The sequence below is a fragment of the Varanus komodoensis genome, unplaced genomic scaffold (genome assembly GCF_004798865.1).
Source record: "Varanus komodoensis strain SLA01 unplaced genomic scaffold, ASM479886v1 scaffold14_1, whole genome shotgun sequence".
NCBI classification, from domain to species: domain Eukaryota; kingdom Metazoa; phylum Chordata; class Lepidosauria; order Squamata; family Varanidae; genus Varanus; species Varanus komodoensis.
The window spans coordinates 14,412,792-14,438,386 of record NW_025335438.1 but is presented as its reverse complement, the minus strand read 5'-3'; the positions used below and the strand labels follow the sequence as shown (position 1 = coordinate 14,438,386).

Genomic DNA, 25,595 nt, shown 5'->3' with positions numbered 1-25,595 from the left:
TATGTTAGGAACATCAGAATCTGCCTAACGATCCAGATGAATGGTCCATCTGTATTCAGTGCCTCTAGGGTTTCTGACAGAGATGTTACCCACCACTAACTGGAGGTGTTAGAGATTAAACCTGTGATGTTCTGTATATGCTGTATCACTCAACTATTCATACAACATCTTCCTTCCACAGTCTACATAATTGCATGCATAAGAGAGCTATGTGTATTCAGCAGTTTGTACAGAACACAGACTGAGCTGTGCCCATTCAGTTTAATATCTGAAATTATCTGAACTAATTTTGTCTTCACATGATTTATAGTGTGATATAAATGATTGGTAGACTAGAGACTATATTTTATATTAACAGCATCTGTTTGCTTTGCTTTGCTATCATTAATAAAGACGGGCATGTGAACTATTTCCTCCTACTTGTGGCTTTCTAGCATAAGTCGACCAAAAGACAAGCCAGTAATTGATGAGTCAGCACCCATCCTCTTATGAGTAAGATTTTCAGTTTGCTAAGATACTAATTTGAATAATCTTAATGGAAATAAATGTTAGTATTTAACAGAGACAGGCAATTACCTGATTCTCACATCACATTAACCCATCATGAGTAACTAGCCAAGATGGGTTGTTGGGTCATCCAAATGAGACCATTTCCCAAAGGTGACTTGGTTTTCATGATGAATAAGCCACACTGACACTCCGTGGCTGGTTTGTCATGTTCTCTTACCCTTGGTGAGTAATTTTGTTGTGACTTGTGGAGATTGATTAGTGAGCCATTTGGTAAGAGTAGGGGAAAAAAACATGGCACTCTTCACAATCTTTCCCTTACCAGTACCAGTACCAGTCTCTCCACCAATGCCCACTACAGTAGTTGCAGCAGTCCCTTGCTGAATATAAATATATGACTTCCTATGTTGTTTACCAATCCTGTTTACCACTTTCTTTTTGTGGCATCTGTTGAGATGCACATATTGTGAATATTACATTGAAGCCAGTAGTACTTTTCTGCCAGACAAGGTTAGAAATGCCTAAATTTTAAAGGGTATAAGGAGCATTGTTCCTTGCTGATCCACACATTAGTCTCAAGAGATGCTAGGGTACTTATTCAGAAGCATTTAAACCTCAAATAATAGGTTGAATCAAAGTTATAAGAACCCACAGGCAGCACAATCCTGTTGCTACTTGGCACCATCTAGATGGCCACAGGGTGTTTTTTTTTAGAATCCCAGCTCTGACTGTGGAAACTCTCCACATTCAGAGCACCCTTCCCAGCCAACAAGCGGCATGGGAAGACCCAGTATGGCTGCTTGCTTGAGTTTATGAGAGCACCTCAGAGAAAACGTTTAGTGGGCATTCCAGGAGCAGGAGGGAGGAGACTGGTAGTGCCATGATATGAGCTATCTTGGCGGTACCTCTGCCACCCTCCCTCCTAATTCAGAGCTCTACACTTACACAGTCTAAACCAGCTACTCCTACTTTTAGGGCAGAAGGAGCACAGAGGTGACTTTGAGACCCATGATCCTCCTATCTTGCATAGGATGTCCATAATGCTCAAGTTCAAATGGTTATGTGTATCCCTATAACCGTGAATCCTAAATAATTCTAAAATTAAATTTTAATTGAAAATCAGCTCCAAATACTTATGGATTTGATCTAAACTCCAGGAGTTCAAATTGCTATGTGCTCAGCAATGGAGTGATAGCCAATTAGAATAAAAAGACTGCTCTGCTTGAGAACAGGAGAGGGAGCAGAATGAACCTTTCTCAGTATGAAGACAGACAGAATGGGTTGAAATGGTGTCAGTGGGCATAGACACACCCATTGATGCCATCTAGCCTTCAGAGGGCCCAGTAAGGGGCAGTTTTATCTCCACAGCACTTTGACTCAGCATGCTTGCTCTATGCTATTCTGTTTTCTGCAGCAGAACCAGCCTCACTTGCTTAGTTTATCTAGTCAGAGGAAATGAGCCATTGCTGCCTTAATGCAGGTGTTGTCAAGGGCGAGTCAATACAGGGTGATAATGAGTCTTGTTCATCCCTTTTTCAGAATCCTAGACAAGCTCATGCATCTCATTGTTATGAGGAATAATCTCTCTCTGGATTGTGTATTTATATCTTTGTATGTGTATGCTTTTTATGCATTGTTAAGATTTTAATCTTTGTACGCTTCCCAAAGAACTTCACCTGTTGGATAGTATAGAAATATAAGACGTAAAGTGAAGTATCAACCATCTTAGATATTGATTCTATGGAAATAAGTATCAACATTGAGGAGTTAGTCCAAGGTGAAGAATGTTGCAGATTCACTGAGTGAATTCAGTGGAATACTTTTTCTGAGGGGGAAATATTACCTGAGCAATGATAATATGACACTTTAGCTGGGCTGAGTCAGACCCAGGTAGCCCAGCATTCCTTCCTACAATGGCCAACCAGATGTCTACAGGATGCCCGCCATCAGAACATGATAGTGAGATGGCATTGTTCTATAATGCTCTACTATATTTTCATTTGTACTACTGTTTATTCATCTGTTGCCATAATGGAGGTATATGCATTTGATAAGTCCCTCTGTGAAAAGTGAGCTAATTTAAAAATCTGCCTTCATCACAAGCCTAGTCAAGTTTTAACCAGCTGCCCTCCAGAAGTATTGGACTAGCTGGGGATGATAGAGATGCAGCCTGATATATATGGAAAGTGGCAGTTTAAGGAAGACTGGAATAATCATTGAATAATCTTCATTGCCTTCCTGAGCTAAAATTTTCATTGATGCACTTGAGAACTGTGGCCTAGTTTAGAATTCATTAATATTAATGACCATTTTATTGGGACTAACCCACATTAGGATGTCAGTAAAATTGGTCGGTAGATCAAGATGTGAATAAATTCTTCACAGACAAACAAATGTGTGAATGTTGACTTTGGGGAATGGCTGGTACGTGAGGGAGGGATGAAGTGACCTGTTAGGACAGCACAAGAGGGTACTGTAGTGAGGTGCTATAAATAAGAATCTAATTGGAATGAAGAGTTCTGTGGAGCTGTGAATGATCAGTAACATCCTGAAAAAGTAGAATATGAGTTTTTCCCCACTGAAATTCAATTATAATGTCAAATTAAGTCACATGTAAATTGACTTACTTTCAGTTCATTAGAAGTATGAAGAAACATGTTGCATGAACTGGAGTAAACATTTTCTCATGTGTCCAACAGGGATGGGATAATTGGACTTAATGAACTTCTCACACATTACTTCAGAGCTCAGTTCAGCTCGGTCCCATTCTTCTTTGTGTTCAAGCAGGAAAAGTGCACACTTCTCAGAAGTTGCATTGATTGAAGCATCCAAGTGCAAATTTTAAAAATTTGAACCTTTTAAATGCTGTGCATTTTTAAATCACATATTTTGTGAATTTTTGTGCTTTTGTAATTTGTGAGCATTGTTGTAGAACATGCATTTCCATTCAAGTTTGCGGGTACAAATGGGGTAACTGAAATTGCATCCCTGGCATCAAACTCCCATACTTGGATACAGCTTAACAGTGCTCCTAGGAGACTGAGATTCTTTTTCTTAGCCTACCCTCTGTACAGTGAGCTCTGTATGTGCTGTCCAACTGAGTTTACTCAATTAGGTACAGTCTAACTAAAAGTTAGATTGGCATTTTGAATTTAATTAAAATCTTGTGTCTGTTTCCTTTTCCACTTTTCTTTTTCTCTCAAATAGCCCCCTTTTTCTCTTTGGACATTTGTGTTGCGTTAAAAGGATATTCTCTTCAATCTCTTTCCTACACAAAGGATCAGTTACAAAACTGCTATTTGTAGTTTTAGGATTTTCACAATGCATTTATTGAGGCATGTGTTTCTGGACTTTAAGAACTTTTTTTCCCTTTTCCTAGGGGAGTATTAGAGTGAACGGTATCTGGCAATATGGCTCAGGGACACCCCAAGCAGCTAGACAAGGGTTCGGTGGACCAAGAGTTTCATCCTGACTAGCAGCAGTCTGTCACTAAGTGTTTCAGAAGAAATGGAGCTGTTTAGCAGTATGCTAAGTAATTAATTCTTACAGTCCATAAGAACTTGTCCAGTACACAGAGTTATGGGAGGTCCAGATGACTGGATTTCAAATTCCTGCCATAGCAATCCTGGGAAATTATCAAATTCTGTTTTCTGTTTTTAAAAACATTGCATCACAAAGATGAACAAGAGAATCAGTGAAAGAAAGTATAATCAGAGATATATTGCAGGAACTTAGAGAATCAGAATTTGACTAAGAATCAGAAACCTTGCAAGATGGATGCTTTGTGTACAGGAACAATCCTTGCTGATTGGATGCAGAGGTTACGTAGGACCGTCTGCTACTTTCTCTGCCTTTCTCAAAGCAGTTCTCCAGTTGCTGACCAGAACCTAGGACATGTAGATCCAGAAAATCTAGCCTCAGAATTTGATCCTGACAAGTACATTGTATTACAAAATCAGTGGTATGAACAACTAGATTATATTTGCAATTGTCAGTAACCACCATTAGAAATGAATATGATTGCAAGTTCTTTTCTTTTTCTACTTTAATTGACAATACAACTAAAATTTGCCTTTTACTCTTTTGGATATGGTGTTTTCTATTAATAATACATAAAGTGAAAGGGTATCATAAACATTTTGAGCTATTTTAGACAGACAGCTAGGTAGGTAGATAGGTAGAAAGATTGGATAAATGAATAAATAAATTATATGCTTCTAAAATAGGTCAACTTTTTCAGAATTTCTGTTCAAGTAAAAACTTTATAATCTTGCAGTGGGGCAGCCAAACAAAAATATACTATTAGACTTGAAAATGTAGCAAAGTAAATATTTATTTTCTCCATTCTTTCTCAATTGAACAGAGAACAGTCTATACTTCTGGGGGCAACAGTTTCTTGTAAGGAGGTAGGTTCATCTCCCACAAACAAAGGCTAGCATTTGCACACTCAAAATTAAAGAAATTTGTGATGAGTTGCATCAGTTATGGGCAAACTTTAATTTGATAAAACCATAGGGAATGTTTTTAGTCACACTAAAATATTTTTTTCTTTTAATTACTAAAAAATTGTGGTGATTTTATAAATGCTATGTAGAGATTTTTTTTAAAAGGCAGCTACCAAGAATCTGGAGGTTCTCCCTAGTCTCCTTCAAGTTTAATTTACCAAGCTATTTTTGTAACTAGGAGATAAGATCTTGGTTGCATGTCTTAACAGTAGTTTGCAAACTGTGAATTTCAAACTGTATGCTGATGTTATCCCATTTTCCCTTAATCCTGTAACATCAATAATGGAGATAATTGAAATTGGCTATCAGTCTGGCTAAAAGAGTAATTACAGTCAGCTGAATACTCACCTTTTGGTTAATCATGTTAGAGAAATTAGTTTAGGTTTCATGAGGTTTCTAGATAGTGTAGTTATGGAACGCAGGTTCCTAAAAGAATACATATTGCATGAGATCTAGAGGAGTATTGGAAGAAATGGAAACAGGAAATTGCTCCTAATCTGACTAAGAAGGAAAAAAGCCTTTTAAGCCTTTTGTTTTTAAGAACAAATAATTATAATTCTGGGCTGGTCATTTAAAACAAAGAAACCTGAAAAGGAGGTGAGGGTGTGTGGGTTTAGACAGCCATGATAGTCAAATAAAGAATGCAGATAACATGTGTTTTGAACAACTTTTTCTTTTGATACTCTGATCACATGATGAGTAACTCCTCATTTGTAGGGAGCAGTAGATAATAGAAAGATAGCTCCCTGGTGATGTAAATAGTTACCTGCATTTAGCCATCTTTACTACCTTGGGCAGTGGCGCCCCTGGGGATCTCCTTGCCTTGTCCTGGCTGCTTGATGGCTGCTGCCTTGCTTTCTCTTCATTTTGCTCTGTTGAGCTCTCTCTCACTGCTGCAATCTGGTCATTCCAGTATACTGCATGGAACAGCCCAATTAGTCCATGCTGTTGCAAAGCAAAGTGCTTAATGTTGCTGCTCCAGCTATGTCCACCATCTTTACTTCCCCAAAGAATGCCTGTGCGTCACATGCTGATACTGCATCTATTACCTGCTGCCCTACCCCATCATCTGCCAGCAGTGTCTCCTCTGTGGTAGCTTCCCCCCACCCCAGCTACAGAGTACCACACAATGACCATCATGGAGCCACCATCAAGTCCATGCCTCTCATCCTTTAAAAATTTCTTCATGCTAAAGCATTGCTTCTGTGCAAATAATCCAGACAAAAGCTTATATCCGATTGCGTCCCTTTTCTGATTGTTGCCTTCTCTCACCCTCTGCCTTATATTTGTGAGTCTTGGAAGCGGCTAGCAACTCACAGATAATTTTAGGCTGTTAATAACAGACCCACACATCTCTCTGCATCATTATATAGTATTTGTACAAAGGTAGTCCATTATCAGCACTGGCAATAGAACTACTTGTACCTGCAATAAATTGCAAGATTATTATTTGGAGCACCAGGGGAACTGGAAATCAATATAAGGGATTTGTATATTTTTCATGATCATGTAAGGGGAAAATGGTGATTCACCAAAGATCACCAAATATGTTTGTGGCCAAGATGAGATCTGATTGAATACCACAGTGTCTGCAGAATCAGCTCCTTAGTTAGGACTATTAAGTTTTATTTCTCCTGTGTATCCATTGTCAATCGCATTTCTACCTTTTACAAATAAAAATGCAGCTTATTTTTCAAACTAAGCAAGAAATATATTTAGCTCACACAATGAAGAAGCCGATTAGGATGATTTCTCCAGTGCATCTATTGTGTGAAGTCAAGACACATCCTTTGCTGAAATGCCTCTAAATGGCAAATTGGCTTTTTAACACATTTTTCTTACTGTGTTCAGTTATATCTTTTGCATAAACTTAGAGGATTTGCTCTTGCTGCAATAACAGATTGATGTTCTGAAATCCATTTATTTCAGATACAGTTTTTGAAAAAGTTTCCTTTGTTGAGTAAGAACTGTAGTGTAGAGATGTAGAGAATGCATTTAAGTATTTGGTTTCTTAAGGGAATGCAGCATAACATACATTTGAGTTATTTGAAAGACATAGCAAAGCTGTGCAGGGAAAGGTGCTTGTTTAATTCATATGAAAATATCAGTTAACCTTTAAGGTTGTGCTCTATGAACTTTTGAATTTTTTTGAATAATAATGCTGTGTCAGAAGAGAAATTATAATAGAGTAATGTAATACCACGCTAGAAGAGATCAGAAGCTTATTCAGATCAAGGTTATGTAAGCTGTGGCCTTCCAGATACTTTTCGCCATTAGTTCCCATCAGCTCTAGCCTAAATAGCCAATGGTCAGCGATAATGGGATAAAGACTTTTCATACTGGAAAAGTGGGAGAGGAATTTTTTAAATCAATGTATTAGCCCTTTTGCTATTGTAGAAAGCAATAGCCACTTGCTTGCAAAAGCAGAAAATAGCAGGATGATGGTGAATATAGTTGCTGCTGCTCACTTACTATGCTACTATTTCTGCACTACTCTTGTCTCTATAAGAGAGACAGCAAGACTGATTTGGGCAGAAACAATAGCACCCATTACCACTGGCAAGAGGAAGTGAACAAATGAGACTGGACTGGTGCGAGACACCTGATTTTAAGGTTAATCACATACACATACCAAAACAGCATTTTTTCCACAATAAGATTTTGAAGAACTCACATGAGAAGATAACTACATTTCTTATAGTTCTATGAGATGTTCAGATAGTGTTCAAAGCGTTTCCAACCCATGGTTGGAAGACTTGCTAATTTAGAACCTCCACACACAAGACAGTACTGAATGACCCAGTTTATATTATCACAGTAAGAGAAATAAAGCACTATTACATGTGCCAGTTGCCAAATTTCCCTAATAACCCTTACTGGTGTGGCTTGCTATATAATCTGAACCAAGGCAAAAGGGCTTGTTTTGGGAAGGGGGTGGTAACGACCCCCAAATAATCCAATAGTAGTCTACAGGTTGCTGTCAGCTTAAGCAAGAGATGCCATCTCAGTTCAGGCAACATAGCAAGCCATGTTGTTGGGGAAAATCTGGCTGGCATGCAACCAGCATGTGTGGTGAGGTTAGGAAGCCACGGCAGCTTATTAATCACACTGGTTGCACAAACCAGGTCATGATGAGGATGCATTGGAACATACTGGACCCACTCAGTACAATATTGTAAGAACTGAAATATAAAATGCATTAAGTGGAGTAATCAAAATATATATCAAATAAACTAAGCAAAATATTTTCAAATGTTGCAGAGTATGTAATGAAAATTCAAGTGACCTTTGCTGTACAGAAATGGATTACACTAAGTCACAGAGTTGCAAACATTTTCGTTTCAAACTAGATATATTATTTCAAAGGAATCAAAGGCATGCAGCTAACACAATTAGCAGGTTCCTTACCAAGGCCGTCTTACTGCATGGGCCTGATGGGCACTGGCCCGTGGGCCCCATACTAATCTGTGTATGTTAACCCTTGGAAAATTGGAAAACTTCCAAAATTAACAGTAGTTGTAGTTGTCATAGAGGCCCCAGTACACTGCTTTGCCCGGGGCCCATAATGCTGTTAAGACGGCCCTGTTCCTTACCCCACTTCATTATTTTTTTGTGTACATGAACTTTAGCAATTTTGCAATGCAGTAACCAGCCTGCATAAGACCCCTTTCCTTAATTCCCAGGTCAGAAAGATGAAGGGAATGTGGTGGATTCTAAAAGATCTAAATATTATTCTTTTACATTATTATGTTTCTGTTATTTCTTTGTTAACTATGAGAAAGATCCCTCTACATATCATGAAGGCTGCAGAAAATAACAGTGTTATGCTATCACTTTTCACATTTAAAATGTGGTCACTATACATGCATTTACATGTGCATTTAGTACCTATCTACACATGAATGGAAAGAGCTTCCAAAAGAGTAGAGGTAAGGTTCATTTTTATGAGAAATGAAAATTTTTACTGCAGATGAGAAGCATGCAGAATCTCCAAGAAAGAAATGCCTGGCTGGATTTACTGGGATTGGGTTTGGATTCTTGGGGTTTTTACAGTTTTGTGATATATTTATGAAGTTTAAACTATCTCATATATTTGGAGAAGTGGGATACAGATAAATGAAATGAAATAATAATAAAATAAACAGGAAATGTTTCACTTTGACAGCAATCCTTGCTTACCACTAGGTGGCAAAGTCAAATTGAAGGAGAGTAAATTATGTTAGAAAACCAGGAAAGAAAAACTGTTTTTCTACATCTCCAAAGCACTCTGATTTATATTAGTTGGACATGATGGGACAATAAGCACAAGAGACCCGAGAAGAAGCATACTCTCAGAGGAACTTACTAGGGTTAAATAAATACAAAATGTTTGGAAGTTATGCAATACCACAAGAATAGAATAGAAGCTTAGGTAGAATGTATACTGCAGGTTAAGAAAGGTTTCACCAAATCCAAGAGATCAGCAGCATGGTTAACAAGCGGTTTCAGATAAGCTGTTAGATAAAAGAAAACTTCCCCAAATGAGGGAAAAAAGGCATCTTGAACTTTAGTGTTGTTAAAACAAAAATGGGTTGCAAGGAACTCTGTAAGGATCTTTCAAAACTTGGAGAATGGGCATCAAAATGTAGCTCAGGGCTTCTTTCCATGAAGACTTTCATCAGTTGCTTTGCTGAGATTTTATTTTTGGGGAAAGAAAAATGTATCCTGTACATAGCCCCCACCCACCACAGGTTTTATTTTTCAGCCTTTCTATATATTCTGTTAATGAAGCACAAGTGGGACCATGATATACCTGCACTATAGTGGATTTCTGGGTTCCCAGGAGACTTTTGTTCCTGTTTGTTGTATTTTAAAATTTAATGCCAGACTTTTCTTACTCTAAAATAAATAAATAAATAAATAAATAAATAAATAAATAAATAAATAACATGTAAAAATGAAAAAGCTGGGAAATGCAGGAGATGCTCTGGAAGATGCCAAAACTTCAGTGAGTGAGGGAACACATGATCTTAATGAATGCCTTGTGTAAAGAAGATGTCAGTGTAAGGATGTCTAAAGTGATACACACTGGGCAAAAAAATCTTAACCTCAAGTAATTTCAATACAATATGAGGTAGCAGTGACTGACCAAGAAAGAGATCTTGAAATGTCATATCAGTGTGTGACTGCTGGCAAATTCCATGTTGGGTATTACTAAGGAGATTCCAAGCTTATAGAAATCTATGTTGTGACTGCATTTTGAATACTGTGTATAGTTCTGGTCACCCCACCTGAAAACAATAGTGTAGACTTGGAAACGATGCAAAAAAGGACAACTAAAGTGATCAAGAGGCTGCAGTAACTCGCCTAGAAAAAAAGACATCTGGGCTTGTTTAGCCTAGTAAAAAGATAAGTAAGAGGAAACATAATACAGGTGAACAAAGTTATGCATGGTGTGGAGAAAGTGGACTGCCTTGCTCATAATACTAAAACCCTGATTCAGAACAGATAAAAGATAAAAAGTACTTCTTCACAAGCTCTTCGTTAAAGTATGAAGTTCACTTACAGAAGATGTGTTGACCATCAATTTGGATGACTTTAAAAGAGCACTAGACAAATTCAGGAGGAGAAGGCATGATTACCATATGCTATTTCAAACAGCATAGGCATTGTGACTATGTAAACCAGTGGGAAGATGCTCTTGCACTCATGTCCTGCTTGTGGGTTTCCTGTGGGCAGCTGGTTGGCCACATGTTCTTTGTTAACAGAATATCACAGTAGATGTTCTCTTAGTGTGGTCCAGCACGCCTCTTCTTATGCTCTTGAAATATAATAGAACACACACAAACTTTCCTGAATAAAGCTTTAGTTGTGTGAACATTTTTTTCCCTGAGATGAAACTTAATTTTGACGCTTTGACGCTTGGCATCTGGGAATTATCAGTGATCTTCAAATATTCTTGGAGGAAGATTATTCACAAATGCCCTTTGTCAAATGTTGAATCCCTTTACATCCTATGATGTCTCCTGTCCTTCCCAAAATGATTGCATGTTAGGGCACTGTATTTATCTTTTTTGTATCCCAGACCAGTATTTTTTGCCAAGGGTAATTCTCAGCATCCTGGAAATGCATTATGAGCCCCACACTGAAATTTCATGGATAGGCATTATAGTATTAATTAATTAAAGGTTAATGCAGACTGTCTCCACATTCATTTTCTTTAAAAGGGGAATACTTGTTGAAATGGTTGATATTCAGGTCATGCAGTAACTGCCTGTGTTAAAGGGAATATGGAACAGATCCATTGATCGTTCCTTTTGGCAGCTTAATCCTCCTAATTCACATTTATCATGACATTCAAGGAGTATAATTTATCAGAGGGAGAAGCTACATATAACAAGGAGATCTGCTAACTTTTATAATACTTTAATTCAAGTGCAGGTATCTCCACACATTATTGGCACAAGAATACTGAGTTATGGAAGAGTTAATTGCACAGCCATGCTGCTTCCCATGTCTAAGTTTCTCCTCTGAAGCTGCAATTGGCTCTGTGGGAGGTTGGGGGGATGCAGGTGTAGATGCTCCTGCATTTCCCCTCCTGCAAGATTAATAGTGATAGCTGGGTGTCTAGATCTCAATCTGTTTCACTCTAAGCAGTCTATATCTCTCAATAATGACATCTGGGAATTATCAGTGATCTTCAAATATTCTTGGAGGAAGTTATTTTTTTTTGTTAATTCTGGAGTGGTATATGATGCAGAACAGGCACCCAATATGTAGGAGTAGATCGAATCATCCTACTGACAATATACATTGACTCATGTAGTTGTGCATCAGTCCTATTTATGTATGGGGCTCTTACATTATACTGAGGCACAATACTCTGCTGCTGAATAAGTCAAGCTAAATGCAGACATTTGCAGTGTGTCCATTGCTGAACCCCATCTGGTGCCACACAGTTTGTGCAAAATGTTGTTTCTACTTCTCAGTTTAGCAGCAGTCTTCATTAAGTGTTCTTTATGAGAATGTGTCCTGTCCAAAGTAGATATTTAGGAAACCTGTTATGATAGAGTCGATTTCCCTTAAATTGTACATTAAGCTCTCTGCCTGCTCATCTATTACAAAGGCAGAAACATGTTACTTCTATATTAATTGGGTTAGACTGTAGGTTCTATTTACAAAAAATATTTATCTAATATCTCCAAATCATAAGAAAAACATCTTCAGTTATCTCAAAGAATTCATGTGGAGTAGCTAGAGCCCAATCTAGCCCAATCAGAGAGAATACATATCAACCTGCAATTATATTTATTGCAAATGGCACACATAACAGCTTTCATAAAAACATTAATTATTTTGCCTGAGAGAGTGTTTTCTTCTTTAAAAACATTCAACAATTTCTAGCAATTTTGCTCATGATTGTGGAAAATTGGATAATTTAAAATACTGTAAGTTGATTTTAATATTCATATGTGGAAACAACACTGGATGGAAACTGTTCCACCACAATGTCTCAATCTGCCCTGCATTGGAAAAACCACATGTATGTATGTATGCATGTATGTATTTATTTATTAAAACATTTTTATGCCGCCCCATTCACCGAAGCCTCGGGGCGGCTTACAACACTAGATAAAACAATAAGTTAAAATATCCATATAAAATGATCATAATTTAAAACACACATTATAAAATAAGCCGCCCTGGCCAGATAAAATTCAGTTGTATTAGCATTTAAAATGTTGCTTAAATAAAAAGGTCTTTGCCTGGCGCCGAAAAACACATAACGACGGCGCCAGGCGGACCTCTCTGGGGAATTTGACCAGCACTGTGTGATATGGACAACACTAAATTGAATTTGTGCTGGCCATGGCAGATGTGCAGATGCCCTTTATAAATGGGACAAAATGCCACCGGAATTGTGATTGTGCATCTGAAAGACCAACTGTCCAACAGATGATGATAGGATGCCAAACTGGAGCTTATAAAAGAGAATTTGCTGATTTCCTGGTTCTGACAAATGAAACAAGAAATTATATCTGTGATTTAGATATGCATTTATAATGTTTTGGCTCTTATATTTTGTGTGTCATGTTTTTATACCCGTGTTTTTCATTGAAGTGTGATGTGAATGTGCCATATTATAAATAAATAGGGCGCATTGCAGCATTGGTTGGGAAGCAAAGATTGTAGAAGAGAATCAGCATCCCCTCACCCAGTGCCATGGGCCCAGTCACACTCAGAACTTGTTGCATCAGATTTAATGAAACAAACATTTCTGGAATTGGTAACACCAATCATGTTCCTTCTGAATCATACATAGTCTGGCTCTGTCTGCCCAATCTGATGTTTTGTCTGATTTTCTGCTGCCACCATGAATGGTGTTCAGGACTGCATCTCAACCTGGCCAAATAATTATTCAATTTCTTAGGTGAAAAAGACATCTGAATCTACCCAGCCAGCAAGGCATGTGTTGGAAAGTTCCAACACACCATATAAACCCTTTCTTAATGGCTGTAATGTCTTGTTTGCCTCCAACTGTAATACATTGAAAGTTGTTATTGGCTAACACTGATAGAAGCAATTGTCCACTGATAAAAGCTTTTAAAAATGTATTCAGGCAATTTAAATAAAAATAGCTTTCTTGCTGTTCAGTGTTAGAAATCGGTTATAAGAATGTCAGTGGCAGAGCTTGCAGAGAGAATACACATCAAAGTGCAATTATAGTTATTCCAAACAGCTATCATAAAAACATTAATTATTTGGTCTGAGAGAGTGTTTTCTTCTTTACAAACATATTCAACAATTTCTAGCAGTTTTGCTCATGATTGAGGAAAATCAGATAATTTAAAATACAGTAAGAAGCAACACATGATAAGAACTTACAGCAGTCCTGTATGTGTGTATCGGCTTGACAAGTCATTCATCATAACTGCTACCTGGACGAGAGTGCTGTGCACAAGGAAAGCTTAATCATTCAAAACTGGCCACAGAATATTTTCCTGATAAATCTAGGTTGCAGCAGCCTCATATATTTCAGAAAACTCAGAAAAAAATGGCAGAGGGTTGACAGCGCACTTGTACATCATCATCCCCAACTTGTGTCTTCACAAAGGAGTTGCACCGAATGGTTTCCTCTCTCTTCCTCTTGAATTAAGCTGAAATATATAATTCACTTTGATTCCCTATTTTCCTTCTTTTCTTGAATTAAAATGCAGTTGTGGTATCAGAGGCTTCGTTCTAGGAAGGCAAAACTTGAACAGTCCTGACAGCTGTTCCAAGCATGATAAAGAAAAGTGAATTGAGAGAAAAGTGAACTGCTTAATGAACTATTTTCTGTCAAATGAGAGACATGCCATGTTGTTTAGTTTAGTGACCCGGAATACTCTCTGCAGTATTGATGTGATCCAAGAATATGTGCATTAAAATTATTCTGTGGCAGAGTGCATATTAGTTTTTTATATCTTCTGTACACAGCCTTTGATTCTATTTTGTGGGGGAAAGGAGTTCAGTGCTAGGAAGAATCACCTTTGAAGAAAATCAAAATAGCCTGTGTAAGTGTTTAAAGCAAACCAAACCCCACTCCATGCTTTTATTTCTACAAAGGGAACTTGCTTGAGCTACAGAGAAGGCATAACTGATCTAGTCCTGGGATGTGGCTTAAATTACTTGAAACTTCAGAACAGCTAACAAAGTTTGATACCTGTTAAGGTGATTCAGGGCTGCAACAGATCTGCTATCCTTTAAGGTAGCCACCAGGGTTATGGGTTGGAAGTAAAGGGGTCCTGGTTCTGGGGTGATTCTGCTTGCTGAGGCTAGTAATGGGTTTCCCAGGAGAAGAAGACCTATGCAGTTACTTTGGGGGTTCAGGGCAACAGAAGGATTCGCCATATCAGACTCCTGGCTTATGATCTGGGAGAATTTGCTCCTCTGCCTAAAGAATTATTTGATCAAAGTGTACTGCTGTCTATTACTCATGTTAAGAATGCTATCAGGTAACTAGTTGGGTGAATCTTGAGCATCATGCTCGCTATCATACATCTTGTGAAAATATGAAGTAATTAGTTGTCATTGCATTTAGAGGCTCCCTGATGCAGCATGGCAAAATATTTTATGTACCACACAATTAAGTTTCTAGTGTTATGTGTTTATTCATTTCTTATTATATTTTATACCAATTTATTCATTAAAAAGATTTCAGATGGTTTACAAACACCCAAACAATCCCTGCCTCCCCCCAAAAAAGATACATTGTTTTAAAAACATATTAAAGCATCATTAAAAGTTTACAATACAAAATTTAAACACAAATGTCAAACAGGTTATAGCTTAAAGAAAAGAAGAACAATTATTCAGACCTATTTAACAGCTAGGAGGTCTCCGAAGCTACTTGAATGCCCTGGACTAGAGGACAGTCTTTACCTGAACCCAAAAAGATAGTAAGGCTGGTGCCAGGCAGACTGCAGTGGGGAACTCTTTTGACAACTGGGGGGCCACCACTGAAAAAGTTCTTCCCTTGGAGGTGGCAGTTGGAGATAGGCCCCAGAACTTGAAGGTAGTGGCCAGGTAGAAGAAGGTCAAGAAAGGTCAGGTATCATGGTACCAAGCCATATAGGGCTTTATAGGTTAAAACCAGCACCTTGTATTGGGCTTAGAAGGATATAGCCAGAAAATATTAGCCAGAAAATATCATCCAGAAACACCCCCCACCCACTTTCTGGAAGCCACCCAGATCCATCAGCCTTTGAGGGTGGACTATCTTAATGGGTCTCCCAGCACTGCAGAGAGAAAATTCACCATTAGTCTAAATATCAGTAAGCAGTAATCTAGCAGTATCAAGAAGAGTGATTCAAGGTTGCCAGCTTTCAGGTCACTATCCCCTACCTGACTGAAAAACCCCAAACCCACACCCATTTAGCCCTGCTAAATGTATTAAACCAATATCTCCCCATGCCTGCCATTACACTGACCATCCATCAGGACCCCCCATCCTTCACTTCACATACTTAGGGCCTGTGAAGAGGAAGCCCACCCCCCCAGATGGGCTAATTCAGCATTGCTGGGGCGGGGGGGCTTGCACTTGTGCTCCTCCCAAAGTGACTCCCAAAAGGCAACCCCCTCTGGCATCCTTTCCTTTGATGCATCACTGCCCACATGGGGTGAGCAGAAATAGTCCTGCTGCATCTCAGGGCAGGCATACACAGTTATGCATGAAGCCCACAACAGGCAGGACTGGGCCCCCGAAACTCCTCTCACCAGTGCCTCAACCCACTCAGCACCTGTATCAGCCAGGCAAAAAAGACTGATGGGATGACAAGTGGGGTGGTGGAGAGGCAGAGCTGGGTGGAAGAGAGGGCTGGCAAGGTAGTAAATCCAGCACTCCCACCTTGCCGAGAGAGTCCAGGGCCACTGTTCAAAGCTGCATTCTTCAGGTCTGTACACTGATATTTCATTACACTAGTATTTCATCCGTAGACATGGAAAGTGTAAACAAGGTTTATGACTTGAGGGATCTTTCCGCTCTTAGCAGATCGAGAAAGGTTAAAGCTGCTCTTCAGATTGAGGTCCCAGAAAGGTTTCAAAGAGTTCAGGCACAAGGAATGATATATTTTATATCAAACTCGTGTGTTAGGAAAGCATCCCCAGTTCATAAATTACCTTAGTTTTTACATGGTAGAGGAATGAGTATGGGGAAGATTTCCTATCAAAAGTGGGCATCTCAGCTATATAAATCCAGACATAACTTATATTGCCTGAAGAATTCTGTTGCAACATTAGTACTATACTATTCAAGATTTTTTATGCTATACATACAAATATTTAGAATATCAAAAATATGTAGGTTATCAAAAAGTCCACACCATCAAATTCATATTAGTAAGTAGAGGCACACCTTATAGCCCATGTTCATAGAATCAATGACTCAGTCATTGATTGGAAACGAAACTGAAGAAATTGGTAAAGATTGCTTCCTTGTCAGTATACATTGTTGGATCCAATATAAGTTGCTGTATGGCATCTGATACCATGTGGTGCAAAACAAATCATGAGCATTTATTTTGCAAGTTATAAGTCAACATGCAGATGAAATGCAGGGAGGTATTTGAAGGCTGATCCACAATTCTGAGTTCATTCCAGAATGAGCTGAACTGGTTTTTAATTCAGCTGTTAGAATAAGAGTAGAATAAAAGAGTAAGCTATGTGCAAAGGTCAGCCAATTTTAGTAATATCAATCTTTTGATACAGATTTGATAGATCAAAAGGATACTGTTACATTAAAGACAGCTTCAGAATTATTATATAGCACAGTCCTAAACTGCATCTCTATCATATAAGACGTTTTCAATCCTATAAGGATTGTCCTCCATGATAATAGCACTCTTAAAATGCCTGAAAGGTTGTTACATAGAAGAGTATGAAAAACTTCATTGCTGTCCCAGAGAGTAGGAATAGATCTAATGGGCTTGAGCTACAGAAGGGTAGATTTTGCTTGAGAGTATGAGAAACCGCTTGATGGTAAGAGCAATATGACTTTGGAAACTATTTCAGAGGTGGGGAGCTCTACCTCTTTGGAGAATTTCAAGCAGGGCCTGGTCAGCCTTTTGTTAGGGATGCTCCATCTCTGGATTTCCCATACAGTACACTCATGAAGCACTTGAAGCAATGCAACAGGTTTTCCGTTCACAGATTCACACCTCAACATATGTCACTGCCTTGTTGTGGCACTGGGGCTTGTGTAGCTCAATGAAGCTATGAGCTATGCCGCGCAGGGCCACCCAAGATGGACAGGTCATAGCAGAGAGCTCTGACAAAACGTGGAGAAGAAAATGGCAACCCACTCCAGTATCTTTGCCATGAAAACCCTATGGACAGTACCAAAAGGCAAAAAGATACGATGCCAGAAGATGAGCCCCTCAGGTTGGAAGGTGTCCAATATGCTACTGGGGAAGAGTGGAGGGCTAGTACTAGTAGCACCAGAAAGAATGAAGCATCTGGGTCAAAGCCGAAAGGACACTCAGTTGCAGATGTATCTGGTGGTGAAAGGATGCTTTAAAGATCTATACTCCATAGGAACCTGGAATGTAAGATCCATGAATCAAGGCAAGCTGGATGTGGTCAAACAAGAGATGACAAGACTGAACATCGACATCTTAGGAATCAGTGAACTAAAATGGACAGGAATGGGTGAATTTAATTCAGATGACCATCAGGTATACTACTGTGAGCAAGAATCCCTCAGAAGAAATGGAGTAGCCTTCATAGTCAATAAAGAGTAGGAAAAGCAATACTGGGATACAACCTCCAAAATGACAGAAAGATCTCAGTTCGAATCCAAGGCAAGCCATTCAACATCACAATAGTCCAAGTCTGTGCCCCAACCACTGGTGCTGAAGAGACTGAAGCTGACCAGTTTTATGAAGGCCTACAACACCTTCTAGAATTAACACCCCAAAATGATGTCCTTATCATCATGGGGGATTGGAATGCTAAAGTACGAAGCCGAAAGATAACCGGAATAACAGGCAAGTTTGGCCTTGGAGTACAAAATGAAGCAGGACACAGGCTGAGAATACGATGGTCATAGCAAACACTCTTTTCCAACAACCCGAGAGACGACTCTACACATGGATATCCCCAGATGGTCAACACAGAAATCAGATTGACTATGTGCTCTGCAGCCAAAGATGGAGAAGTCAGTTTATACAGTCAGTAAAAACTAGACCAGGAGCTGACTGTGGCTCAGATCATGAGCTTCTGGTTGCAAAATTTAGGCTGAAATTGAAGAAAGTAGGGAAAAGCACTAGCCCACTCAGGTATGACCTAAATCATATCCCTGATGAATATACGGTAGAGGTGACAAATAGATTTAAGGAATTAGATCTGATAGACAGAGTGCCTGAAGAACTTTGGACGGAGGTTCGCAACATTGACCATGGTATCCTTCTGGATAGACTTGTGGGATTGGGGGTTGGAGGCACTGCTTTGCAGTGGTTCCGCTCCTATCTCGACGGTCGATTCCAGAAGGTAGTGCTGGGGGACCATGTCTCTACGTCATGGCAGCTATGCCATGGGGTACCACAGGGCTCCATTCTATCCCTTCTGCTATTTAACATCTATATGAAACCGCTGGGAGAGGTCATCAGGAGGTGTGGGCTGCGGAATCATCAATACGCTGATGATACCCAGCTTTACCTCTCATTCTCCACTAATCCAGGTGAGGCAGTGGCTGTGCTGAACCGGTGCTTGGCCGAGGTAAGGGAATGGATGAGGGCCAATAAACTGAAACTCAACCCAGACAAGACGGAGGTCCTGTTGGTTGGCGGATCGGGTTTCGGAGAGGGTGGATTTGACCTGGTCCTGAATGGTGCAACACTCCCTCTTAGGGATAAGGTCCGCAGCTTAGGAGTACTCCTCGACCCGGAGCTTTCTTTGGAAGCTCAGGTGACAGCGGTAGCAAGGAACGCCTTCCTTCAGCTTCGGCTGATTAATCAGCTGCGCACCTACCTGGAATACGACTGCCTGGCGACGGTGACACACGTGCTGGTGACTTCCCACCTAGACTTCTGTAACGCGCTTTACGTGGGGCTTCCCCTGAAGACAGTCCGAACACTTCAATTGGTGCAAAATAGAGCTGCCAGGTTGCTGACGGGGACGGGGCGTTATGCTCACATGACTCCAGTCCTCCATCAGCTTCACTGGCTTCCCATTGAAGCCCGGGCCCAATTCAAGGTGTTGATTATGACCTACAAAGCCCTAAACGGCTTGGGTCCTGGCTACCTGAACGAGCGCTTACGTCCGTATATGCCCGACCGCCCTTTGAGATCTGCGGGAGAGTCCCTTCTCCGGGAACCCTCCATGAAAGAAATTAGGAGAGTAAGTACCCGAGGAGGGCTTTCTCTGCGGTGGCGCCCAACCTATGGAATTCACTCCCCAAAGAGGTCCGCCTGGCACCGTCGTTACTGGTTTTTTGGCGCCAGGTAAAGACCTTTTTATTTAAACATCATTTCAATTGTTAAAACATATGATCTGGCCTGGGCAACTTCTTCTTCCTTCTCTTTCTCCTCCTATATTTTTATTTTATACTGATAATTTTAATTTTGTATTTGTAAATCAATGTATTTTTTGTATTGTTATATTTAATGGTAATTTATTATGTACTATTGTATTTCAATGTATTTTATCATGTTGTAAGCCACCCCGAGGTTTCGGCAAGGGGCGGCATAGAAATGTTATAATAATAATAATAATAATAATAATAATAACAACAACAACAACAACAACAACAACAACAACAACAACAACAACATTGTACAAGAGGTAGCAACTAAAACCATCCCAAAGAAAAAGAAATGCAAGAAAGCAAAATGGCTGTCTGAGGAAGCTTTACAAATAGCTGAGGAAAGAAGGGAAGCGAAAGGCAATGGAGAAAGAGAAAGATACACCCAATTGAATGCAGAATTCCAGAGAATAGCCAGAAGAGATAAGAAGGCCTTCTTAAATGAACAGTGCAAAGAAATAGAAGAAAACAATAGAATAGGGGGGACCAGAGATCTCTTCAAGAAAATTGGAGCTATGAAGGGAACATTTCATGCAAAGATGGGCATGATAAAGGACCAAAATGGCAGGGACCTAACAGAGGCAGAAGAGATTAAGAAGAGGTGGCAAGATTACGCAGAACTATACAAGAAAGAGCTTAATGTCCCTGATAACCACGATGGGGTGGTCTCTGACCTCGAGTCAGACATTCTGGAATGTGAAGTCAAATGGGCCTTAGGAAGTCTGAGCAGCAACAAAGCTAGTGGAGGTGACAGTATTCCAGTTGAGCTATTCAGAATCCTAAAAGACAATGCAGTAAAAGTGCTACACTCAATATACCAGCAAACTTGGAAAACTCAACAGTGACCATAGGATTGGAAAAGGTCAGTTTACATTCCGATTCCAAAGCAGGGCAATGTCAAAGAATGTTCAAACTATTGCACCATTGCCCTCATTTTACATGGTAGCAAAGTTATGCTCAAAATCCTACAAGCTAGGCTCCAGCAGTATGTGGACCGAGAACGACCAGAAGTACAGGCAGGATTTCGAAGAGGGAGAGGAACTAAAGATCAAACTGCAGACATACACTGGATCATGGAGAAAGCTAGGAAGTTCCAGAAAAACATCTACTTCTGCTTCATTGACTATGCTAAAGCCTTTGATTGTGTGGATCACAACAACTTGTGGCAAGTTCTTAAAGAGATGGGGGTACCAGACCATCTTACTTGTCTATTGAGAAACCAATATGCGGGTCGAGAACCAACAGTGAGAACTGGATATGGAACCACTGATTGGTTCAAAATTGAGAAAGGAGTTCGGCAAGGCTGTATACTGTCTCCCTGCCTATTTAGTTTATATGCAGAGCACATTATGAGAAAGGCGGGGCTAGATGAATCACCAGTTGGAATTACGATTGCTGGGAGAAATATCAACAACCTCAGATATGCAGATGATACCACTCTCATGGCAGAAAGTGAAGAGGAACTAAAGAGCCTCTTGATGCGAGTGAAGGAGGAGAGCACAAAAGTTGGTTTGAAACTCAACATTAAGAAAACTAAGATCATGGCATCCAGTCCTCTCACTTCCTGGCAAATAGATCGGGAAGAAATGGAGGTAGTGACAGATTTTATTTTTCTGGGCTCCAAAATCACCGCAGACAGGGACTGCAGTGAAGAAATTAAAAGACGCTTGCTCCTGGGGAGGAAAGCTATGGCAAATCTAGATAGCATACTAAAATGAAGGGACACCACCCTGCCATCAAAAGTGTGTTTAGTCACGGCTATGGTTTTCCCAGTTGCAATGTATGGCTGTGAAAGTTTGGACCATAAGGAAGGCTGAGCACTGAAGAATTGAGGTCTTTGAATTGTGGTGCTGGAGGAGACTCCTGCGAGTCCCTTGGACTGCAAGGCGATCAACTCTGACTGCTCTTTAGAAGGCTAGATATTGAAGATGAAACTCAAATACTTTGACCACCTAATGCGAAGGAAGGACTCCCTGGAGAAGAGCCTAATACTGGGAACAATAGATGACAAAAGAAGAAGGGGATAGCAGAGGATGAGGTGGCTAGATGTAGTCACTGAAGCAGTTGGTGTGAGCTTCAGTGGACTCCGGGGAATTGTGGAGGACAGGAGTGCCTGGTGGAATGTCCATGGGGTTGCGATGGGTCGGATACAACTTCACGACTAACAACAACATATGTGCATTTGCAAATACTGTCAAAAATGCAATAGATCCCTTCCTCATTGCAGTGCCCCTCTTCAACATCTCAGACCTGAATCTACTTGGACTACTTGACTCTCTTTTGGCAGAGTCTCAGTCACCCGTTTCACTCCCACATTTGTTTCTGTAAAGCTCATCTTAATAGAATTGTTTTAATCAATGTTTTTTTTGTAAAACAAAAAATGTGCCAGAACTCACCTCTTGGGGTCACACTTTTAGACAATGGTCACTGCTGGCAGTAAGCACTCAGTGCGCGACCACATGACCGATCCCAAGCCGAGCAGCGCCCTCACAATCAGCGCCAACAATCAACACCGACACACAAGCAGCCTGCAGGCACTATGTTAATGATTTTTGCTGCCGACCTGCTACGCCCAACAGGATGATTCACAATCACTTGGAAAAATCTGTCAAAAATAATGTGCCAGAATGCTGTTCCCGTACGTTCTATGACAAAAAAAAGCCCTGGTTTTAATAATCACTATATTGAGTGTAAATTTTCAACACTTTAGACTCTCATAGCTTTACAAATGAGAATAACCTCATTTGAGTACCAGAGTTTAATAACTTGTAGAACTAAGTGAACAGACCACAGAGAATACTAGAAAGCTAGGTTCATATCATTAAATTGTATATTGAACAGCACAATCATTCCAAGAACAACGGAAAAACAGATAAGACCAGATAGGCTTTGTCTTTGTCTTCTGGGAAACATAATGGAACAAAGTAGATTCTCTTGAGTGCCTTCTTGATGTGAGAGTTGGAGGACCATAGTGGCAGAAGCTGTAATGTAACCTGAATAATTCAGAGAAGGAAAAGAGATTTGCCTTATTATTAAGGTTTTTAAACCAAACCAGATATATATACAGGATATGAGAGGATAATAAATGAGACAGATTAAGATGTTGCATTTTTCTTTCTGAAAATGATGCATATAAGTTATACAGCTCTCATCTGTTAGTATTATTTTCTTCATCTTCAGAAGCAAATATGTTATATTTATTTATTTATTTATTTATTTATATCCTGCCTTTTTCCTACAAAGGGCACAAGGCAGCTTACATCATTCTCCTCCTCCATCTTATCCCCACAACAACATCCCTGTGAGGTAGGCTGGGCTGAGAGTCTGTGACTGGCCCAAAGTCACCCAGTTGGCTTCGTGGCTGAGTGGGGACTAGAACCCAGATCGTCTGAGTCCCAGTCCCATGCTCTTAACCACTACACCATACTGGTTTGCAGATAGAACATACAAGAATAATACTGCAGTTGAGAACAGTTGTCAACCTTCAACAAATATACTCTGGTTGTAGTGGTGGCATGGTTCTTTTTCTTTCTTTTCTTTATTACAGCTTAACATTTCATTCTACAGCAATTCATTCTTATTTCACCAGAATCCCTCCGCATTTGGGTGGGTCCTAAATGAACTGTAGAACCTGAACTGGAATTAGAAAAACAAACTGGTGCTGCAGTCAAAAAGCCACATGGTCTGTATTACTAGAAACTAAATGGGTGTTTTTGTAAATCACTATAGAAGGCAATATCATTATCTTTTAAAGATCTGAATTCTCAAACTATGAAAGATACTTTCATTTTGTGAAACTATTAAGGAAACGTGAAGTCCTCAAATACACATACGTGCATTTTGTTTCTGTTCTCCATAGTGAGTTGCATTCATTGTATAATTATTTTATTTTAATTTTGTCTTATGGTAGATACCCCTATTTTAAAAACCCTGCTTTTTATCTCCTCTGTGATCATTGTATGATCAAGAAAAGCAACAACATAATGCTTTACTTTTCTTGTTTCCCATTACAATGATATGTAAACATGCTTCTATGCAGTCACATTTCTACTTACACATGAACCAGAGAGGCATCATTTTAATTATGTAAGTTTTTCTATACTGTCATTCCTTAAAAATCTCAAGGCAGTTTACATTAAAAAAAATTCCAACAATAAAACAATGGAACAATTCACAAGTTTTCTCTAGAGTGAAATGGCTCCCCCCTCCCAATCACAAATGTTTGCATAAAGTTAGGGTAAATTTGCCTGTTCCTAAACTCAGGAACCTAGACAGCTCCATCAGATGACCTAGCCATCCTTTAATTCACTAAGAGTTACACAGTTCAGATAGTGCAGCTTCTTAACCCCACACAAGGTGCTAATAAGGTTCTCCTGCTTGTGGAGACTACTTGGGGGGGGGGGTTGCGGGGAGGCATATCCTTTTTTTGGAGGCATTTTGTAGTGTATCTACCAAAGATCTACCAAAGGAGCTCATTTCTAGTGAGAGATACAGATATACAATATACACATTATTTTGGAAATTTGGAAATATTTGGAAATCTAATTTGGAAATATATTTGCAAAACCATGGCACATTTAAAGAGGTGGGCTAGGAAGAACTCACATTTTATTGTAAGTGAAATGTCTGAACTCAGCAACAAGAAAATTCAGTGTGGCAAAGTTTTGATTCTCCAGTTTCGTGGAGAAGAGCATGTTAATCAGCGATTTGCCACAAGGAGAAGGAGGAGGATCCAAATGTAGAAATCTTTTTTTGGGAATATGTGAAACATTTTATTCTCTTCATCTCTTCTGGGCAATGGATCATTGTTTTGTAGAACATTAGTTTAAATGACTGGCATTATCAGAAGATGGCACATGCATTAAACTGATGTGGCTCAGTGCCTTCTTACATTCATATCTGGAATATGCTACACGTCTTGAGCGAGAGCTGACACGTCATAGTCATAATTGGAATAGAATACTCAAGCTCATTTGTTTTATACAACACAGAATGTAATAAATTTTCATTATATATGATGCATGTAAATTGGATGCTTTTGATTTTTTTCTTAGAACATGATAACAGGGAATTAATTTTTAATGCAGTTTGCTTAAAAAATGTGACAATAAAATGGCAACAAAAGCAGAGGCTGAAGGAACTTCCAAGTGAAAAGGAGCTTTATTTTGCTGGACTACCACTGAATACCTGTAAGTAGCAATACTTTTTTTTGGGGGGGGGGGAGAAGCATAAATCCAGAATGAAAAGGAGACTACTCTGCTTGAGTTTATGGATCTCTCTCATGCTGTGACAAAATGTCCAGGATATCCTGTAAAAGAGAGAAACTTAGAGCACAAGCTTGTGTGCATTTACTCAGATGCTCTCCTCCTCCTCCCTGTTTATGAAATGCTCTCCCCAGTGAGGCCTACCTGCTGTCAACATTGTCATCTTTTCATCACCATGTTGATTTCCTCCATGCCCAGGCATATGTTACCCGAAGGAGCGGCAAGGGGCGGCATAGAAATGTTATAATAATAATAATAATAATAATAATAATAATAATAATA

General features: G+C 39.5%; 1 protein-coding gene and 1 long non-coding RNA gene across 2 annotated transcripts in view; one reads left to right on the top strand and one right to left on the bottom strand.

The window, feature by feature from the left end:
- Positions 1–25,595, top strand: part of NKAIN3 (sodium/potassium transporting ATPase interacting 3) — a 122,603-nt gene that overhangs the window by 54,892 nt on the left and 42,116 nt on the right. The gene's annotated exons all lie outside the window — the stretch shown is intronic.
- Positions 22,908–25,595, bottom strand: part of LOC123020460 — a 19,978-nt gene continuing 17,290 nt past the window's right edge. Inside the window, exon 3 of the long non-coding RNA XR_006414107.1 lies at positions 22,908–23,042. This is a non-coding gene — a long non-coding RNA (uncharacterized LOC123020460). The remainder of the gene's footprint in view (positions 23,043–25,595) is intronic.